At 40.7% G+C, this 21,578-nt stretch overlaps 1 protein-coding gene across 3 annotated transcripts in view; it reads left to right on the plus strand.

Annotated features, from left to right (window-relative positions):
- The window catches only part of LOC122799766 (protocadherin beta-15-like), an 886,413-nt gene that overhangs the window by 93,158 nt on the left and 771,677 nt on the right, over positions 1–21,578 (plus strand). The gene's annotated exons all lie outside the window — the stretch shown is intronic.

Below are 21,578 nucleotides of genomic sequence, written 5' to 3' on the forward strand. Positions count from 1 at the left end.
TTAGATCCTTAACTCAGGTAATTATAGTGCTGTTTGATTTGCAAATGTGTAGCAGCTCCATCAGGGCTATATCAGATAATGTCTTATAGGTTAAGCATAGATCACCCCTAAGTAGTCTGTATGAAACTGAGTACAGGGACAGGGCTTTAAGGCAGTCTATATAGGACATATTATTTACACCCTGTATTCTTTTAGTGAGGAACCTAGCTGGCTACTCTAGTTGTTGCAAGTGCCTGGTCAGGTACATGCTAAAAGGTGCATTGTACTCAATTATTGATCTAATGAGGGCTAAGTATAGTTGAGCTATGATTTATTTATTTAACATCTGTTTACCAGGAAAGTAACTCACATGAACATAGTGAAGACATGCAGACTCCACACAGAAGGCACCCCAGCTGAGAATCAAACCAGAGAACCTCTTGCTGTGAAGCGACAATGCAAACTGCTGCACCAGTGCACCATCCACGATATCCTTAGATCTGGATGCCATTCACTTATTTGTACGTTGCGCCACATAGAAGGATGTTCTCACTACTATGGACATATTGTGATCAAAGTTCAGGTTGCAGTTGACCTGTGTTTCCAAGTTCCTTATCAATGTTGTAATTTGCATGGGTAGTCATCTTCCCAAAAGATATAATTATATATTTTTTTGCATTGAGTTTTGCACCATGGTTCTGGCACCAGTTATTTGTCTATATTAGACCTTCCTGGAGGATATCTGCATCTTTGGGGTATTCAGTGATTGAACCCATCTTGCAATCATCAGCAAATTTGGTCAGTCAAAGGCCATCTACACTTGCCTTGACTTTAGCGAAGTAGCTTCCAAACAGGAGAGGCCCCAGTACTGAGCCATGTGGGACACCACTAATAACGTGCATCTTGTTGGCAGTGGATTCTCCCACCTATCACTGAGCCTTTTGGCTATTGATCAGGTGACATAGAAATTTATGCTTAAATTTATGAACAGATCAATTGTTGAAAACTATGTGCCCAGACTCTGGAAAATATCCTATGTTACACCCATATATAAAGGCGGGACCTCCACTGAACTTAATAACTACAGACCCATTGCTTTACTCTCCCCCCTGGCCAAAATCCTAGAAAAATGCATCCATACCCAGATGCTAAACTATCTCCTAGACTGCAACATCCTGTCACCTACTCAGCATGGTTTCAGACCTGCCCATAGTACCACTACAGCTCTCCTCTGCTTCACAGACACAGTAAACTGTCTCAAAAATGAAGGCCTGCAAGTGTCAACTCTTTTTTGGATATGTCCAAAGCATTTGACACAGTCTCACACCAAATCCTGCTAAACAAACTAAACCAATATCATCTATCTATTTCCTCTCTTACCTGGTTCCAAAGCTACTTAACTGACAGGTACCAAGCTGTGAAATGGGAAAATTCTCTCTCTCCTCAGCTGCCCATAACTATAGGAGTCCCACAGGGTTCTATCTTAGGACCACTACTATTCACAGTCTTCACAAATGACCTCCACACCTCCACACAGCATGCATCTATAATTCAGTATGCAGATGACACTACCTTAATCTGTGCAGCACAAAACATTCCCACCCTCCTGCAAGCAACTCAACTAGCATTCTCTGACGTTGGAAACTACCTTACCAAAGCCCAACTTATCCTCAATCCAAAGAAAACTCAGCTTATGATTATAACCAGTTCTAACAAAAACACTAACAGTCAATTCACTATCTACTCCACAAATGCTACTCCAATTGCTCCAGTGCCACAGGCTAAGCTATTGGGAATAACCATAGACTCCCACCTAAAATTTGATCGTCATCTGAACTTAACTATTAAAAAAGTACATGCCAAACTGGGCTCACTCTACCGTATCAAACCATTTCTTACCAACAACACAAGATCAGCCATTGCTCGCTCCCAACTTCTATCCACCCTACTCTATGCATCTCCCATTCTGACTAATCTCAACAAAACTGAACTAAGCAAAATGGAAGCCTGCTATAACAGAACTGCCCATTTTGCTGCAAATTGCTCATATAGAACTCATCATTGTACTGCTTTGAGACAGCTCCACTGGCTTGAACTGCCCAACCTCCTAACCTACAATCAGCTCTGCCTCTGTCATTCTATCTATTACCTCCCCAATAAGTGTCCTGCCCTCAAAAACCTAGTACAACATCACTCAGCCAAAAGGCCTCTTAGATCATCAAGCAAACTACTACTAGAAGTCACCAACAGCTACAATAGCTTTGGAGATGCACTATATAGTAGTTTGGTGGCTAAAAAATGGAACTCTGTCCCTACTAGCATTCAAAACACATCATCCAAAGCCTCCTTTAAAGACCTCATCAGGCAACATCTCAAGCAAAGCTGGCAGTGCCATGATTGCTCCCCAGGCTAGTGAAAGCGGATAACATATGCATACTAAATCTAGAGCAATTTATAATAGTTTTTCAATCTTACTCACAAACACTGGCTAATCTACAATGTATGTACTGTACCTGTGTACTATGTATGTATTCTACCTACATTCCAAAGTTCAGCTGTACACCACAAATCTATTACTTACCTTTATTTTTAAAATTAATATCTTTTTTGATTGTTCTCTCCACTGTAACTGTTTGTGCCGCATGCCACTGTAAAAACATGTCTCTTGTAATTTGTGTGTATACTGATTATGTCTAAATAACTAAATGTGTCTGTAATTTTTCTTTGTGGAGCTTTTCTCCCCGGGCCTCTGCTGAAAAAGGGCCTTTTCGGCTCAGTCAGACACCCCCGGTTAACAAATGTAAAATAAATAAAAAAATAAAATAAAATTTGTTTATAATACCCAAGTGTGGCATTGTGCCAAATGCCTTTGCCAGGTCAAGGTAGGCAGCATGTACTGTTTTGGCCTCATCCATGGCTCTATTGACCTTCTGCATGAAGTCCACCTAGTTTAGCAGGTATGACCTCTCCTTGACAAAACCAAACTGACATGAGTTCACTCTCTGAAGATTTCTTATATCTTTGTTTATCAGGTCAACAATAATTCTTTCCATGGCCTTGCATATAAGACTAGTCTAACGTATGAGTCTGTAGTTCCTTGGGTCTGTGTATTGTGTAGAGGGATGACAGTTGCAGTCCTTCATTCCCTATTGATGAAGCTTGATTTAGGCTGTAGTGGAATACAGATTCTAGTGGGCCTAACAAGTCATATTTCAAGATATTTAGGAGGCATGCTGGGATATTATCAGGACCACTGATAAAGTGTTTTTAGCTCTGGAGATTGCAGTCAGGACATGTTCTTTAGTGATAGCTGGGGAAGAAATGAAAGATGATATTTTCTTGGGGGAACTGGCGGTGATAGGGGGTGAACTGGTTCAGTATAGGAAGTTTCCATTTACTATTAGTTTAGCACACTGATGGGTATTCTCTTTAAGGTTGAGTACATTAACTGAAAAATGGCTTATGGTTATCTTTAACCTGGGAGGCTATTTTTGCCTCAATTTTGGCTTTGTTGGACTTGATTATTCCCTTAAGTTGCTCTTTGAGACTGATGAGTGAGTTTTTTGTCTTTAGGTCCTAGCCCTTCCTATTTCCAGGGCAGGTTTTCTTTCTTTTATTGTACAATCTATTTATACTGGGGATCCACCAAGGAGGCATGTGTTTGGAGTTTGTCCAACATTTATTTCAGTTTGAAACTACTGTTTCTATGCAGTTATTTACATGCTTGTACAGGGCTTCCATAAACACTTCTATATAGGCCACCATGTTCTCTGAATTTAGGGGGAGCTTGGAATTTAGCTATGCTTTCACTTAATAAGATGTAGTTTGTCTTGGAAAAGTCCTTAAAGGTTCTGGGGTTTACTGGGAGTTCAGCCTTTTTATTTATTTCAAGGGTTACAACTTTGTGATCTGATCTGACCTATGAGGACATTACACGTTGGGGTAGGGTACAACAGTCCCTCATTTTTGTGAGTACCAGATCCAGGATATTTGCACCCCTAGTAGGTGTGCAGACTAGCTATTGTAGGGTGTCTGCATTGACAAACATCCAGGAATCTTTGAGCCTACATTTCAGTGGTTGTGTATGTATCCCAGTTTATGGTGGGATAGTTGAAATCACCCATGAATATGGTGTCGAACTGAAATATGAGTGACTCCAGTACATTTAAGTGTGGTTATCCTGAGTCATAGATGGGGACATATAGCTAGCAAGGTTACAGTACTGGACTTTACCTAAGGTTAGTTGGACATGGAGTAGCTCAAGCATGTCATATTGTTTGACCAGTCTTGAGAACTGCTTCCTTTTTATGTAGATTGATACACCTCCACCTGTTGTCCCTTGTTGTTCAGTAGCTGGTCTAAATGTGCTGAAGACATAATAACCTTGTACTGCTGGGGTACTTCTGTAGGTTTAAATATTCAACCAGATTCAATAAAGCCTACACAATCAGTTTACACAGTGTGCACAGAGCGGTGTGATGCGCACATGGTAGCAGACTGTTTTGGATTCACTAAGTGGCTCTACATGGTACGTAGAGCTGTGCAGAGCTGCACAAACAAGGTAAACACAGTGGCATGCTAATTACAACATAAGCAGCTGAATTGTATGGTAATCAACCAATCCAAGATGGAGGAACTATTCAACAAGCTATAAAGCAATGGTGTAGACTCAGTGCTGGTTTTACCATGTGAATTCCAAACCTATGGAATACAGTCACGGAAAGGAGTATACACAGAAACAATATTAGGGGCTGCTGTTGCCTTAATTCATGTGTATGTGCAACAGGCTAAAGTATATTCTGCTGCTGCTAGTAGACCAAGGCCAAGAAACAGAAGAGGTTTCAGACCCCATTTAACTTATTACAGTCTACATGATGTGGAAATTGTAGAGTGCTACAGGGTGTTTAGAGACATACTGCAGGAACTCTGCAACCTCGGTTGTCCTCAACTTAGAGCCAGGGAAAACCAAGGGGAACCCATCCAAGTGGAGACAAATGTATGTGCAGCACTTAAAATTTTAGCTGCAGGCACCTTTCAGAGACCAACAGTGGACATGCTAGGGGTGTCACAGGCATCAGCATCAGGGATTCTCCATCATTTCCTGAATGCTATGCTCCAACATGCCAGGGATCACATATATTTTCTCCATACCCCTTTGGACAGGGCCAGAAATATGCAGGAGTTCTACCCTATAGTACACTACCCTGAAGTACTGGGTGTCTTAGATTACAAACATATAGAAATTAAGGCACCACCTTGGGAACAGGGAAGGCTATACACAAATAGAAAGGGTTTCCACTCTATTAACTGCCAAGTCATGTGTAATGCCAAGGGAATTGTCTTGAACATGTGTGCTGGCAACTCAGACAGTTACCATGGCTCACATATCTGGCACACCTGCTAACTGTATCAGTGTTCACTATGGGGTTTATCCCACAGGGTCATTTACTGGGGGATGCAGGTTATGTACTGGAACCATGGCTGATGACACCCATCAAAAATGCACAACACCTGCTGAAAAATGCCATAATGAGGCACACGCTCAAACCTGAAATATCATAGAGCAGATGTTTGGGCTGCTGAAGTTGCATTTCCAGTGCCTAGATACATCTGGGGGAGCCGTGCAGTACAGTCCATGCACATGTATTGAAATAATCACTGTATGTGCCATGCTACACTACATCATCCTGAGAAAACAAATTCAGCAAGATCAAGAAGTGGAAGGGGCATACATCCCACCACCAATGGCAAGGTCACCACAGCCACATGCAGGTGAGAAGTCAGAGGGGGAAGCATCAGCTGCTGTGGGTGTAGGGGCTAAGAGGTAAGGCATACCACACTCACTCACCACCTAAGGGGCTAAAACCTTCCTCCTTCGCACATACATATAGTAACATTGATGCCAGGCAACGCTCACAACTTTTACCTACCCATGTAATGGCTGTGTACTGCTAGCATCATACTGAGTCAGCCTTGAAATAAAAGTGTTGCATCTGCTGGATTTACAAGGTAAGTGTTGAACATGGATTGTATTGTGTAATTATATGAATGACTGGAATATTCTTCCATGTTGTTACCTGATAGTGTAAGTAAGTAAAAGGTGGGTGATTTGTACAGAAATGACATTAACATGTGATAGCAGAGACTTACGTGACTTACATGTGTATGTTATTAGGTAGTAAGCTTCAGGCATCAAAGATTCACACATTCATACCTCTCAAAAGTACTGATGGTCACTGAATGCCTTCAGTTTAGCGCCATACATTTGTCCTGGAAAATCATTAAGGAGAGAAGTTAGAAAGTAGTGAGATGCATTTCAGTTTCAGACTTTACAACCCTCACAAGATCATTAACAATACTGATCCAAAAAAAGTTTGATGCTATCAACTGTCTAACTTTCTAAGACTAATATAAGTCAAAGGTACAGTTACCAATTCAACACCACACATGCAGATATACTAACAACTAAGCCATATATGCACCCTGTGCATCATGCACAAAGTTTATATATTCCTGAATCCAAAAGATAGAAAACTGGGATTTAGCACAGTTATTATCACTTGCACAAGGTGTTGGGGTAGCAGGAAGCCTAGGCTGACACAAAAGGTTGATGAATGTGTGTGTGTGTGTGTGTGTGTGTGTGTGTGTGTGTGTGTGTGTGTGTGTGTAAGAGGGAGAAGTAGACAGACATTCAGATAAAGTAACAGATGGCCTGTGAGACAAAATGAGTGTTATCTCTTGTGTGCATGTCTTAGGTTCATAGGTGTGTACTAGGCTAATGGCCCTGGAACCTTTACAAGCCTAGCCCATAGGATTACCCTGGCATCGTGTCACCCAACCTTAGTTCCTAGTGCCTTTGTCGAGTAGAGCCACTGGAGTGATCCACGACCTGAAGTTTATATTTCCCATCCACTCATCAAGATTTCTCTTGAAGAGGGCCGGTGAGGTGCTCTGCTTGACATGTATGGGAAGTCTATTCCATAGCATAGGCAGTCTCTGGGTTATGAACCTGTCCATCCAGCATGTTCTGTTTATTGTGGTAATGAGGATGAGGTCTCTGGAGTGTGTGGTGCAGAGGGATTAGGATTTCTCTAGATGTAGCATTTCTAACAAAGCTGAGTCAGCCATGGCTTTGTAAGTCAAGCAGAGATTGCCTCTAAGTAGGCGACATGAGACAGAGAATAGTTGGAATTTTTTGAGTCTGTCCATATAGGACAAGTTTTAAGGCCTAGGATCTTCTTTGTCATATACTTTTGTGGCCTCTCCAGTTGCTGCATGTGTCTAGTGAATACATGCCAAATGAGGCATTATACTTAATGACTGGCCTAATGAGGGAAGAGTAGAGGGAGACAATGACCTCTTTATTCCTGGATGCAAAACCCTTTGTAATGAGATGTGCCACATAGAAGGACTTTCTGACCACAGTGGCAACGTGCTGGTCAAAAGAGAGGTTGCTGTCAAACTGTGTTCCCAGATCTCTTATAACGCTTTCTGTGTTCAATGGGCTACCGTCGATGTGTTAGTTCGAGGGAACCAGGTTTTTCCCAAAGGGGATGAAGACACATTTTTTGGCATTGAGCTGAAGGCAATGGTTCTGATACCAGTCATTGGTCTCATTGAGGCCTTCCTGCAAGAAGTCAACATCACTTGGGAAGTTAATAACTCCCAACTTGAAATCATCTGCGATCTTTGTCAGCCAGAGTCCCTTCGTGTTGGCCTGGACTTCAGAGAAGTAGATACCAAACAAGGGAGGACCCAGGACCAAACCCTGTGGGACTCCACTTGTGACTGGTTGGCAGTCTGACTTGGAGTCAGCTACTTTCACACTGTGGGTTCTGTCTGTGAGCTAGTTTGCAACCCACCTAGTGATATATGGGTTGATGCCTAGCTTAGTAAGTTTTTCTCTGATTCCTGAATGTAGAATGGTATCAAAGGCCTTGGACAGATCAAGGTAGGCTGTATGAACCACCTTACCTTCATCCAAACCTCTGGTGACTGACTCAAAGAAGTCAACCAAGTTGAGCAGGCATGATCTACCCTTCACAAAACCAAACTTTGTAGGATCCAGAGTTTGGAGATTCCCTATATCCTTGTTTATCAGGTCCATGATGATGTATTCCATAGCTTTACATATCAAACTCATCAGGCTAATAGGGCGATAGTTTCCAGGGTCTGTAGTCACTCCTTCTTTGTGGAGAGGGATGACTGTAGCAGTATGCCATTCAGTAGGGACAAAGCCTGAGATGAGGCTGTGATTGAACAGGGCACACAGGTGAGGTGCCAATTCACTCTGTAGTGCATGTAGAGCACAGCCAGGGATACTGTCAGGTCCCATAGAAGCTGTATTCCTGGCCTTAGACAGTGCTGTTTTAACCTGTGCAGCAGTAATACTGGGTGCCTGGCAATCTACTGGTATTGTGATTGGTTCTTTGGGGGGGGAGAGGGATAAAGTTAGCATTGAATCTGTCTGACAGTATATTTTCAATATCTGTTGGCTCTGTATAGGAGATACCATTGTGCAGTAGCTCTGAGCAAATCTGGGTATTGCCACAGAGATTCTTTACATAACTATAGAAGGCCTTGTGATTGTCTTTACTATCTGCTGCAATTCTGTTTTCATAGCTAGCTTTAGAGGATTTGATGAGGGATCTCAACCTTCTGTTGAGGCTGATAAGGGAGTTTTTCCTGTCTTGGGACTTCACCTTATTCCACATCAGTTTCTTCCTTCTGTTGTAGAGTTTGTTTAAGGCATGGGACCACCAGAATGGCTTCCTTTTTTTTGAGGAGAGTGTCTTAGTTCTATTGGGTATGGCAAGATCCATGCATTTGTGTAAGTGTTTGTACAGTGCATTGGTGTATGGTTTGGCAGTCAAGCAACTATTCTCCATTTACATGGGTGCCGTGAAGTTAGCGACCTCTGTTTTTAGGAGCCCAAAGTTATCTTTGGAGAAGTTTTTCTTGGTGGTTACCTTTGTTGGGGGGGGGGGGGTGGATTTCCAAGGTGATTAGCTTGTGATCGGATCTAACCAAGGAGGAGTTGACTATTGGTGTAGAGCAATGGTCGCCCATGTTAGTAATGACCAAGTCAAAGATGTTGCTACCTCTAGTGAGGGTAAAAACGAGCTGGTCTAGGGCATTGGAATTAATGTATTCCAGAAAGCATTGGGCAAGTTTACTGGTACATGAATATCTTTCCCAGTTAATGTAGTACAAAATTAATATTTTTTTATAAAAATATCACCATCTACAACTAAAGCTAACTTTTCCTTATTATTATACCAATTATAACCTTGAATTTGTGAATGTCAGAACAGAACCCTCTCTCCTAATTTCCTGCCTTTGACTCTTTGTATATCCTCCTTATTATTCATATTATCACATCAATGATTGTAAATGTTACTACTGCCCTACTCATAAAATTCCAGCTCACTCTACTGATTGCTTTCCTGCAATAAGACCCACCAAAAGTAGGAGAGCTTTCTTCTACTCCAATTCTCCCTGGATTATCATTGTTCTACTAATGTCAAATGTTACCTAACCTCCATAGAATCACTTTGAATTGTTTATATCAATTTTGGTAACATCTTTGCAATTTCCTTACTTATGTAGAAAGAAATCTTTATAATCACAGTTTAAGATCAAAATGGGTCTATATGAAGCCACATCTGAAAGGTCTTTAGCCTCTATGGGTAATACAGCCTCCACCAAGATGATGGTACTTCTCCCCCTTTTAAAATATTGTTAAACAAAATCTTCCAGATCTATATTACTTTCCTCCTTTTTAACTTTCAACTTTGTACAGGAACACTAACTCTTTCTGAATAATTCCCTATTGCTTGATTATACATAATCATTGTTTTTATTTCATCTCTTCCTATCTGAGTTAACTGCATTAGCTTTGGTATAAACAAGCCTATCATAATTATTTCCATTTGTGCATTTTCTTGGTTACTCATTACTTTGCTTTACACAAATGTTCATAAAATTTCTGAAATATGCGTGATACTGCTTTTGGATCTCTTCTTAGTTCTCTTTTCATAGGCTCTCTAAGTTTGGCTACAACTCTTTCTACTTTTGGCTGCTTATATTACTGTGCTAAAAGCTGTTTATTTCCAGGTTGTTATCAAAGATAGTTGCTTCACAGCAACCTTTCCAAAACCATGCATATTACCCAAATACTCCTGTATTTTCCCTTTAGCACACTTCAGTTGTTCATCTTCTTGTTCTGCAAGACTCCCCTACTTTAAAGCCTTTACTGACCTCTCTAAACAATTCCTATTACCTCTTTCCCATAACTCCTTTGTTCTTATTTCTGCCATTTTAAAGTCCATTTTCATTTTATCCCACTCACTAACTATCCCTTCTTGAAGTAATTTCTATCTCCCCTAATAACTTGAATCATATCCACTACCCACTCCATTAAGTGTCTCAATTTTTACATCACTGCCCTGCATCTTTACCTTAGTTTTTACTGCTACATTATCTAATATAGTTATTGTACAGGTCTTAAAGCTTTCATTTAAATGCATGTGCTCCTGTGGAATAACATTTCTATCCCATCTAGCTCATATTGTTGTATATAAGTATAATATGAAAATTAAATTTGAGTTACTGCAATTGAAGTCACATATTCCATACCAAATATACTCACAAAACATCTTCAGAAATCTACCCTATTCTGTTCTATTTTCTCTTCTATTGTATGGATCCTCCAGGTAAGATTGGTGTGTGAATGTCTGCATGAACACAGCCACGATCTGTGCTACCTCTACATCTTGGTATGTTGGACAGCCATGTATGACAGAGCTGGCAGTTCATCATTGTTGTACCTGACCATGAGAACTGGCTCTGACAGGAGTTGCACTGGCATGTCCACACCCATGGTCAGATGCACTGCTGCTATCTGAACATGACTGATGTCTGTTGGACAAGTTCCCAACATGAAGATGTTCAGGACCATGACCCCATGTCATGCCATGTCAGGTGTGGACAGCTCAGCCACTAATGGAACAGTGGAAGTACTGCCACTATGGGAGTGTGGTCAGGCAGGGCCACATTGGCTAACAGCTGATGATGTGGCTGACCTACCCCCATAAAAATGCTGTCCCCCTCCCAGCAGATGTTCCATCACAGACATCATCCATTGCAATGTGTCATTCATCTGATCCATTGAATCGGCAACATGGTGGAGGCAGCCACACATGTCAGCCTGTGCCACATCTAAAACCCCAAACACTTCTCTGGAGGACCTATGAGAATGTGCCTGTGCCTCTATGATAGCCTTAAACATCTGTTGAGTGGCATGGGAAGAGACACCTGGATCAGGTGGAGGTTGGACAGCAGGCTTCCTTCAAGCACCCGTAACAACCTTCTTGTGTTACACTTCACCCACACTTTGGCTATGGCTAGAATCAACAGGCACTGAAGTTGCAGTAACCACACTTCCCTGACTGATTGCCTTGCCCTCCACCTGTCCAATATCTGAGGGCTCACTGGAATGGGTAGGTTTAGGCCTACTGGCTGTGTCCAATGGAATTACAGGGGGTGGCTTTATGTCAACCTCCATGTTAGATTCAACCACTGCACCCCTGATGGAGTCTCTGTTTGGCCACCATCATTATCAAAGTCTGCTGATACTCTGACATCAGGTAGTTGAAGCCCCACACTTCCACTGTCAGGACTGACTGTGATAGTAAGCAACAAACATAGGAAAAAATAATACCTACACTACTATATCCCAACATATGCTAACAAATTAACAGTGGTGCCAGTATTACAGATAGTACAGCAATACACACAACGGACCTAACACCAACATCACAAACTAAATATTTCCTTGAACTGGTCATATGTACTGACATAAAAATATTTGGCTTACCATGTGCAGATGATAGCATGCTCTCTATGTTGGATGGTCCTGGAAGAAGTTAAGCATGAGGTAATGACATCATCACAATTAACAGTAACACACAGAGTAAAACGTTTTGCCCTTTATATGTCCATTAACTATACTTTCAGCAAGAACTTGAATGACAAGTCCAACCTAAGCCACATGTGTAATCAGTCTGAATATGTTATAAAAACAGAATCCTCTGAGGGTAAGGTACCTGCTGAACCAACAAAAACTAAATGTAAAACAAAGGTGCAGGTACTCCACGACAATCGAAGCCAACCAGTCTGGGTAAAATCCTTTGATAGAAAAATCCTTTATTAGAGAACAGTAAGCGCTTTCGCGTCTACAAGGGACGTTTCATCAGACTTGAATAAAAACTCAGAAACAATCTCATTAAAATACTCAAGGACTTGGTCACATGGACCAATAACTGCAAAATAACAGTTATAGAAAGATTACAGAAAAGTTACACCTGTGAAGCACAAAAAGAACTGATGCAAACACTTGAGCTATAATAAATCACAATCAAAATGTTAAACTGCTGAAATCTAAATATTAAAAAGCACACAGAAAACATTATTAAAAAAGTTGTATTAAAACCAACGCTAACTAACTATGTTTAAGTGCACGGTCCCTAAGGAAAGGTTTTAAAGTAACTCTTTCATTAAGGCCATGTCCAGCATCTGCCTGCAGTCTGATGATCCATTTACTCTCTTCCTTCTCTGTAAAATTACCAACGTTCCCTAATCTCATGGACGTATGTATCAATTCCAATACTAGGAACTCAAAACTATGTCTAGTGCCTTTCAACAAAACATGTCTAGCTAGAGCATTGTTTTCTTTCTCTTTATTAATAGCATATAAATGCTTCCTGATTCTCTCTCGAAGAGTCCTATTCGTCTTCCCTACATAAAACATACTACATATCCGGCATACAGCCAGGTAAACCAGGTTATGTGTCCTGCAATCTGCATAATGATTAAACTCATAAACCTTCTTGGTGTCTGGATGTTCAAAACTAACCTTGTTCGATATAAAAGAGCAATGGTTGCAGTTCCGGCATGGAAAGGTACCTCTTCTGACTGACTTTGGACCACTATCCTTATGTTTCTCATAGCACAACATGTCCTTCAAACTTCTAGTCTTTATGAGTTCTACTATGGGTACTGTAGCAGTTAATACACCAACACATAAGAGAAGGATGGTTATCATATATACAGATAAAAATAAGAGGATCACAGAATTTATAAAGAAAAATTGGGGGATTTTATTGCTAGATGACAGGTTAAAAACCCTTATAGGAACCCACCCCAGCTTCTCTTATAAAAAATAATAATAAAGAGAATGAAAACAATGCTCTAGCTAGACCTCTTCATTTGCTGCTAGTGGTGGTTCTGTAGCAGGCCCCCCATGGTACCCATCCTATCACTGGCCACTGCAGTTCCTCTTCTCCATGCAGATGAGATTATGTCAGTGGCCCAATGGCACACCTGACCATATGTCCTGCTGTGGCCACCTACTGCATTCACATCTGCAACTATCTGCTGCTAAATTTACATTCTGCCTGACATATCTCCACATCACCTCTCAAGAAGAAAGGCACCATGTTATCTAAAAGCTTCCACAATGACCTGATTCTTAGGGTCACAGAAGGGTAGTTTTCAGTGATTGATAAACATGGGTACCATAGTCCTAGGTGTCTTAAAACACAACAGATGGATAATACACATAAGTATCACATAACTAAAAAATACCTGCTCCCAGATAAAATAGAAAAGACAACATTTCAGTATTACCCACTGGAGAAACATAAAACAGTAATTGTATGGTTGTAACATATTACATACACACACAAAGCAAGCCTGGATGCAAAACAATGGAGAGTAACAGTAGCAACATACCTTTGTTTGTGCCAAAATAGAATTGCAACTTTGCTTCTCCACCCTAAAAAGAACAGGCAAATGACACATTTTGCTAACAAACCATCAGTGAAATGCTAAAACTGCTATCAAATGAACTGTCTCTAAAACGTATACGGATTTAACACCGAACCAAACATATTTATTTTAAGCTATCGCCAATCATGTATATCTGTGAAATGCCCTGACAAACATGCCCATGCCATCAGTATTCTTCTAATTAATGCATACAGATAACAGTAGCATTTGCTAATTAATCTCTCTCTCTCTCTATATATATATATATATATATACACACACATATATAATATGAAACAGATTTTTCTTAAATGACATTTTAGCATCTGCAGTATATAGCTGAAAAATGCAAGAATACCATCTCAGGTTCAGTAGTCTTCTGTGCAAATATATCCTGAAGTAATAGCCTCCTCTGTGTTCTACACATAAACAAGTCTCATTACCTTCAGGTTACCCAGCTACACAGTTGCCGCTTTATGTGTAGAGTCAGGGCTGTTAGCATGGTGAAGATGCAAATGAGGTGTGAACTCATTAGAATTGCTGAATCCTAAATGCTTGGCTCTGTATAGCAGATGTAATCATAGTGCAGGCACTCCCTCAGTGTTTGTTGTTAATGTATTGTGACTGTGAATAACCACTGGTAGGGAGAAGGAAAACACAACAATGCCGACTGGCCTACCTCCAGTGGATGTGTCAGGTTAGACTTATGAAGTGTATAGAAGTAATTTTATGAAAGTTGGAAATTTAAATAAGCAGCACACAATTCACAGGTTCTGTTTATTAACATCCAACCTCCCTTTCATTTGTTGACAACTGTATATTATTGCCATTTAATATTCTCACACATTTTAAGAACAAGAATATAGAATGCCTTACAGATTGCATGTCTCAGATTACTAATCAGATAGGACAAAAATGAGCAACAAACACAAAGAGGTAAGACGGCTACATTTTTGCAAGCAATAGTCATAAATGATTGTGTGATCACTAAGTGCACTACATCAACATTTATACATGTTATGTGGTTTCTCAGTACTATGGATGATGTTGCAGTTGGTTGTATGCAGAAGGATTTCAGTTCCCTACTGCAAAGCTGTTTCGTGACAACGAGAGATAGGCATCCTTGCTGTGTTCTGAAGGTTCATTGGAGTAAGAGTTCAAATTCAGACCTATGCAGAAATATATCCTGTGTACTAACAAACATTTGGTAGTGTTTGTTTCATAGCTTGCTTTTCTGCAATTCATCTACTTTTCCCTTTTTTGGGGGGTGGCAGTGTTTGCATGGTGTATGACTTAGCACAAACACGGGAAACTGAGAAAATGAATTTCAGGTTTGGATATGCTTATCTCATTTGTGTGATGCTTAGCAATGCACAAACCCACATTGGTGACCCACACAGGAAGTAGATAGAGCACCTGCAGAACAGCTCTAAACAAGACATCTGTAAAAATGCAAAGGTAAAAAGATACATTGTTGCAGTTTTTGCTTTCCATTGCACAATGGCACTTAGCAGCATTGCACAACATTTAGCAAGGTTTCCCAACACCTGCAATCATCAAACAGCTGTAGACAGAAGCAGCATTGCACAGCAGTGAGCAAGGATCCTCAACACCTTTAGTCCTCGAACACCTGCAGACAGAAGTGCCATTGCATGTCGGTTAGCAAGGTTCCCCAACACCTGCAGTCATCCAACACCTGCAGACAGCCAATAATTGAAAATGGATGCATTCAATTAATTCTGTTGGGCACTGCGCAAACATGCTAGGTGGCGTTGCATGGTGGTTAACACAGAGAACTTAAGAATGAGTGATCCAGAACTTCATCCCTGGTTTGGCAGCTATGTCTCTAATGGACACAGGTAGCCTGCAAATGTTTCATCTCCCAGGTCTGTGCTTAAACTTATCAATGGTATCAGAACTTGTCAGAGATTTGGGATGCATGGCTAGGCTTAAAAGCCATTGTGGTCATTAACCTAGTAAACACCTATGAACATATGAGTGGGAATTTATGAAAATGTCATGTCTCTAGTCCTGTGGCAGCAGGTTTAAGTGTAGGGCTGGAGTACAATTGGTCTTGGGTTCTAGTACAAGGTGTGCAACCTATTTTTACTGTTGTGACAGTGGAGTTTATAGCAATGAACTGTAAAAAAGACAAGTGTTATTTCAACATTCTTGTGGCAACAGATGTAAGTGCAGGAAAGCCACACATGGTTCTAGATTCTAATACAGGACATCCCAGGCATTTTTACTGTTGTTCCATTCCCATTATATTCACTCTTACTTATAACTCTTTAGATAGTGGAGCTTATATGAATTATATATATATGAAGGATAATACACCGGTATTGTGTTTTCAGATGTATGACTGAGAACATACTGTCTACTATATATCTGTAAGTATAATTCTGCTATCTGGACTTGGATAGCCTTCACAATCAAATAAGACACTCACATCTGGATCTATATACAAGAACCATGTCAAGTCACACACATACATGTGTAACATCTCAAACTGCTAGCTGTATTTATGAATGATTTCTGACTATGTCTCAGCAGCACTTTTTCTATGGTAAAGATGGAAAATCAACACTGTGGAAGAAAATGTTTTGTACTTTTTGCCTTGGTTTGAATCCCACACTTTAAAATAAATTTTACCAGTGTATAAAGTCAAAAACAAATGTGTCAGATCATGACATTTATGCCCCAGTGCATGTTTGCAAACTTAACTCCCCTAACAGTTACATTCCAGTTTTCAATATATATTTTCAAGCTACATCAGCAGACACCACCTCAAACTAAGGTCAACTGTCAGATTAACCTTCCTATTTCAAATATTTATTTCATCCCTGCTTGGAACTGCTGCTCTCCTCTTAACATTGAGCAAACACCATTGGCATCATTGCTCGAGTTTTACACTACCAGTAAACACAATAACTGTAATTGGTGGGAAATCATTAGTTTCCATTGCTCTAGGTCATGTGTTAGATATGTCTGTAGTTAGTGGGGTAGCTGCCCAGTTTAAGGCACAGAGGCAGGGTGTCCAGGAGTCCAGGATATTTATTGGACTCCTGGTAAAGCACCACAGCCAAAGGCTTCTGCTGGATGATTATTCTGGCTCCCAGTACAAGTCTGAGGCAAGGAGTAATTTGGATCCGGCTGTATCCAGTGCTACTGGCATCTCACACACTGGAGAACAATGTAGGCATCATTTTAATGACCTACACAGGAGCAAAAGGGATACCCTCAACAACTGGTTGACTGCATTTGAGACTGCTTACACCCCACAGCTGTGTAAGTATGATAATAACAGAGCATTTGTAATACTTAGAAAGCTAAATATAGGCAAGACTGGTATGCATAATGCTCTTCTGTTCTTTCTTCAGCTAATGACAACATAGAGTTCAATGGATGTGCTCATGCTGCTTGAATGGGGGAAGCAAATGGTATGTATACAGCACAAGAGAAGTATTATTGCAGCTTTAATAGTTAAAGATAGATGTTTGGGGATTTTATACATCTGTAGCAAATTGAACATGCACATCCTAACTGTAAAAGCAAGTATGCCTGCATTAGCCTGTTGCACCAACCAACTTTAAGAGTCAAATTTAAGACTGTAGTCAGAGGTTCTGGGCTCAAATACCATGAATCACATCTATACACTACTGCATTTCTTTAATAATATTTACATTAAATTAAACTCTATACAAGTGGCATAAGCGACCTGCTGTTAACTGTAATCTGTATAATTGGAACATACACTTGTGCAGTATGTGCACATTTCAAGCATTTCTTCCAGCAATCTGTAGGTATAGTGTATATTTGTTAGGATGTATACTTACATGTAATACTTCAGATAAAATAGTTGTATAATTGTGTTAATGCATTGTATGTCACATATGATGACATTAAATTTATATCTTTTTTTCTCTCTCAACCCCAACCCTTATCTTGCTTTTCTATTTTCTATTATGTGTCATCAGAATATCTTCATGTGATCCATGTGTACCATATCACTAACTGCTACACAGCACAGTGAGATAGGTCAGCCCCAGTGGATCAGCATGCCCTGCTCCACCTGCTTCAGCACCAATTCCCAGCATGTCTGGGACCCAACTTGGCAACACTATCTGTGGTGCCCTGGTACTACCTGCATCATCGGGTAGTACTACCCTGGAAGCTGGTACAGTGGTACCATCCAGGAGCAGGGGCGGAGGTGGGAATTTCATCACCAGCCAGGGGATGCCAAGGTTGGAGCATAGGGTCATGCACTGAACCATTGATGTCTGCCTATGCCAAATGGAGATATTGCTCTCCCTCATGTATGTCAAGCCACCAGCAGAGTAAGGGAACAGTGATGACAGTCAAGTGGGTGAGGACTCGATTATCACTGTCTCCATGTTTGATGGGCATGAATGTGTATTGCCCCACCCTCACACCAATCATGGTGTCCTCCAACCTTTTGTGTCCCTAACCATCCCTGTGTCTTGTCTTGTTTGTTTGCATTTGCTTCCTCACCTACCCAACTTACCTGACCCAGAAATACCTACGTCCCATACCCAACATTCCTCTCTTACTGAATTAAAAAAAATGGGCACCTGTCCCTCAAAAACAAATCATCCCATACATAGCTCTCCATTTTGCACACGTGTCTTCTTCATTCAGTCCAATTGGCTATACAACATGATTATGTTTTTGTCGCCCCTCTCTCTCTGGATGTGACAGTCCAAATTCAGCTAATATTCTGCACATATTATCAGTTTTTACTCCTGTATTTCTTTCCCTTTTTTCACCCCCCCCCCAGCTTGCTCCCTATTTCACCACTTTCCTATCTACCCCATTTTAACACTTATAATCTGGACAAAAAAACAGAATCACACACAGCACACATAAGTACTAGAAAAAAGCAGTAGATCCCTTCACTTTTTTGCTTCCATGTTTGCGGTGAGTTTAGCATCATGCACTAGTGCCAAGAGACAGTGAGCAGCTCTACAGTGCTGTGGTTACCTCTGCACAATGCTGCTTAACCCTGCCATGCTATGCCAACACAGAGAAATACATGTATTATAAAGAATTATTGTCCTTGCATTATCATTATTTATTTAAAAGAATTACATATACCTGAATTCAAACCTTGTATCATCTGAGCTCTAAAAGGAATGTGCCAATGCACTTAGACCTGCTGCCACAGAGTCAGCTAGGCAACAGTTGTACTTCATAGACTCAGTACTAACTCTCAAACTTTTAACTGTGTGGCTTGTGTTTGCGCACTGCTTAACTACACCCAAACAGGTTCACAGATAAGTACTAGGCTAATAGCCATTGTGGGCAATTTTAAGCCTAGCCAATTTCCTTCAAAGATGAGAATCAAACTCTGTACCTTGTGTCTGCAAGGTAAACACTTTAATCATTATGCCAATCCCTCCCACTCAAGGAAAGTAATGGAAATTTGCATCATGCATGCACAAACACGTTAACAACCACCGTGCAAACCTACTGTTTACTGCTGAATTACGCAATGTCAATTTTAGCATGTATTACAGCTGTTTACTGTCCATTTATTCTTTATGCCATGAAAATACATGTGGAAGCATAACAAACTGAAGGCCCTATCTAGCAATATGTCACATATTTACAATGTAGCCATATGTTGCCCCCCCCCCCAACCTGTGCACTGCAACCCTGGTGTCTCAATACTTTTTTACACATATATAAACTACATTACATAAATTAATATCAAATGTTGTGTGATATGCAATGCAAATCAATCTGGTAACATGCAGAGCTAGAACTATCTTTACAGTTGAACATGCCTACACATCTATCAACTGACCCTTGAAACTATTGACCCATAAGCCTAACCAGCCTTATCTGCAAGACTGTGTAAGGAATCATCATGGACATTATCCACAGGGACTCAGGTGACCTTCCACAGTCTCGACCTGACCCATTTTGGTTTTGTCAAGGTTAGAGCTTGCTTATTAAACCTAGTGGACTTTTTTGATAATGTCCCCAAAGCCCTGGATGAGGGAAAACAGTACATACCACCTATGTTGATTTAGCCAAGGCTTTTGACACAATCCCTCATTTGGATATTATAGAGAAAATCTCCCATCTGGGAATTAACCCATACATTACTGGATGGGTAGCCAACTGGCTCACCAACAGGACACACAATGTCAAAGTTGGGGAGTCCACCTCCACCAGTAGTCCAGTTACCAGTGGAGTACCACAGGGATCTGTGCTCAGCTCTGTACTGTTTGGAAACTATTTCTCTGAAATCTAGATGAAGGTAGATGGCCTGCAGCTTATCAAGTTTGCAGATGACTGTCACCTGGCCACAATCATATAGAGTTCCATAACCATGTTAACATATTACAGAAAAGGCTGACACAGGCAAATGATTGGTGTGAAACACACAGACTGAAACTTAACAAAAAAAAGCCTCAATGTTCCCTTCAACAAAGAAGTACCCCTGCTAATTATGATATACATAACACCTCTCTAAGCTAAAACTCAGTGGTGCAAGACTTGGGAATACAAGTCAATAGCAGTCTAAACTTCAATCACTATGTGTCTATAGTGGTAAGACACACATTCTACATTGCACACCTCATAAATAAGGGCATCTCATCCAAGACCAGAGAGGTTAGAGCTCCACTATACTTGACCCTTATTAGACCATTAATTGAGTACAATGCTCCCATCTGTATGTACCTCTCCAGACACCTGCAGCAACTGGTGAATACACACAGTTTTCTAACCAGGAGAATCCAGGGCCTCTAAAACAGGACTTACATGGAAAGACTGAAAGACCTGTTACTGTACCCAGTATTATACAGGCTGCTGAAAGGTGACCTATGCATGGCCTACAGAGCAGTCTCAGACCCTGCTCAACTGGAAATGCTGGACATCTGCAAATCAAACGGACATAATAACTTGCTCCAGGGATCTGAACCTAGCCTGTGACATATAACTAACATACTGGAGAGACAGACGTATCTCCCGGTGATTGCCACACTTCTGTAATAGGCTCCCACTGCGTGTGAAGCAGTGCTCCTCAATGACCCTATTCAAGTGCAACCTTGACAATTGCAGTATGTCCAGAAATTTGCCAATATCTTTTGCTTTCTTCCTTATAAAATTTGTAGCTTTCTGCCATATCACCTGGATGATCTCAAGACTGATGTCACTAAATAATTATACACATTTGAATTTCAGACTTCAAATCCTTCAGGTTATTCTAGCCCATTTCTAAGTTTAAACATTCAAATATGTAGAATCTGTCCCTATTTCTGGGTCATTGTCCCCCCGTTATGTTGGGCTTTGTCCAGACTTCTTGACTAAGAGATTGAGACCTATGGAAACTGATATGTTAAGCCCTGGTGATCATTGTGGCATTCCTTGCAAACAAGCTAAACAACTGTGCTCTGATGTAAACAGGACTGCTATCCATGTTGCCTTACATGATTTCCTGCCCAGCAATACTGTTTCCAGCCATGAACCTGGGCTTATTTACATTTAAATGTGGTGTGCAGCATGAATATGTAATTAGCTCAGTTGCTGACCGCACATCACCGAGCACACACGTAAACTCCATGTAGGCTTCGCACAAAATCTACACAGAATTTACTGAATCACAGGTCATGACTTAGTAACTGCACAGATGTCAGCACTCTCCATGATGAGGAGTGCTTCCATGTAGCATAACTTCTTGTTGACACTCCTATCATTGAGCTGTACCACCTTTAGTTTATTTTGTATAGAATTTA

This window comes from Protopterus annectens, chromosome 4.part0 (assembly GCF_019279795.1).
Source record: "Protopterus annectens isolate FY-2018-M chromosome 4.part0, PAN1.0, whole genome shotgun sequence".
Taxonomy (NCBI): Eukaryota; Metazoa; Chordata; order Ceratodontiformes; family Protopteridae; genus Protopterus; species Protopterus annectens.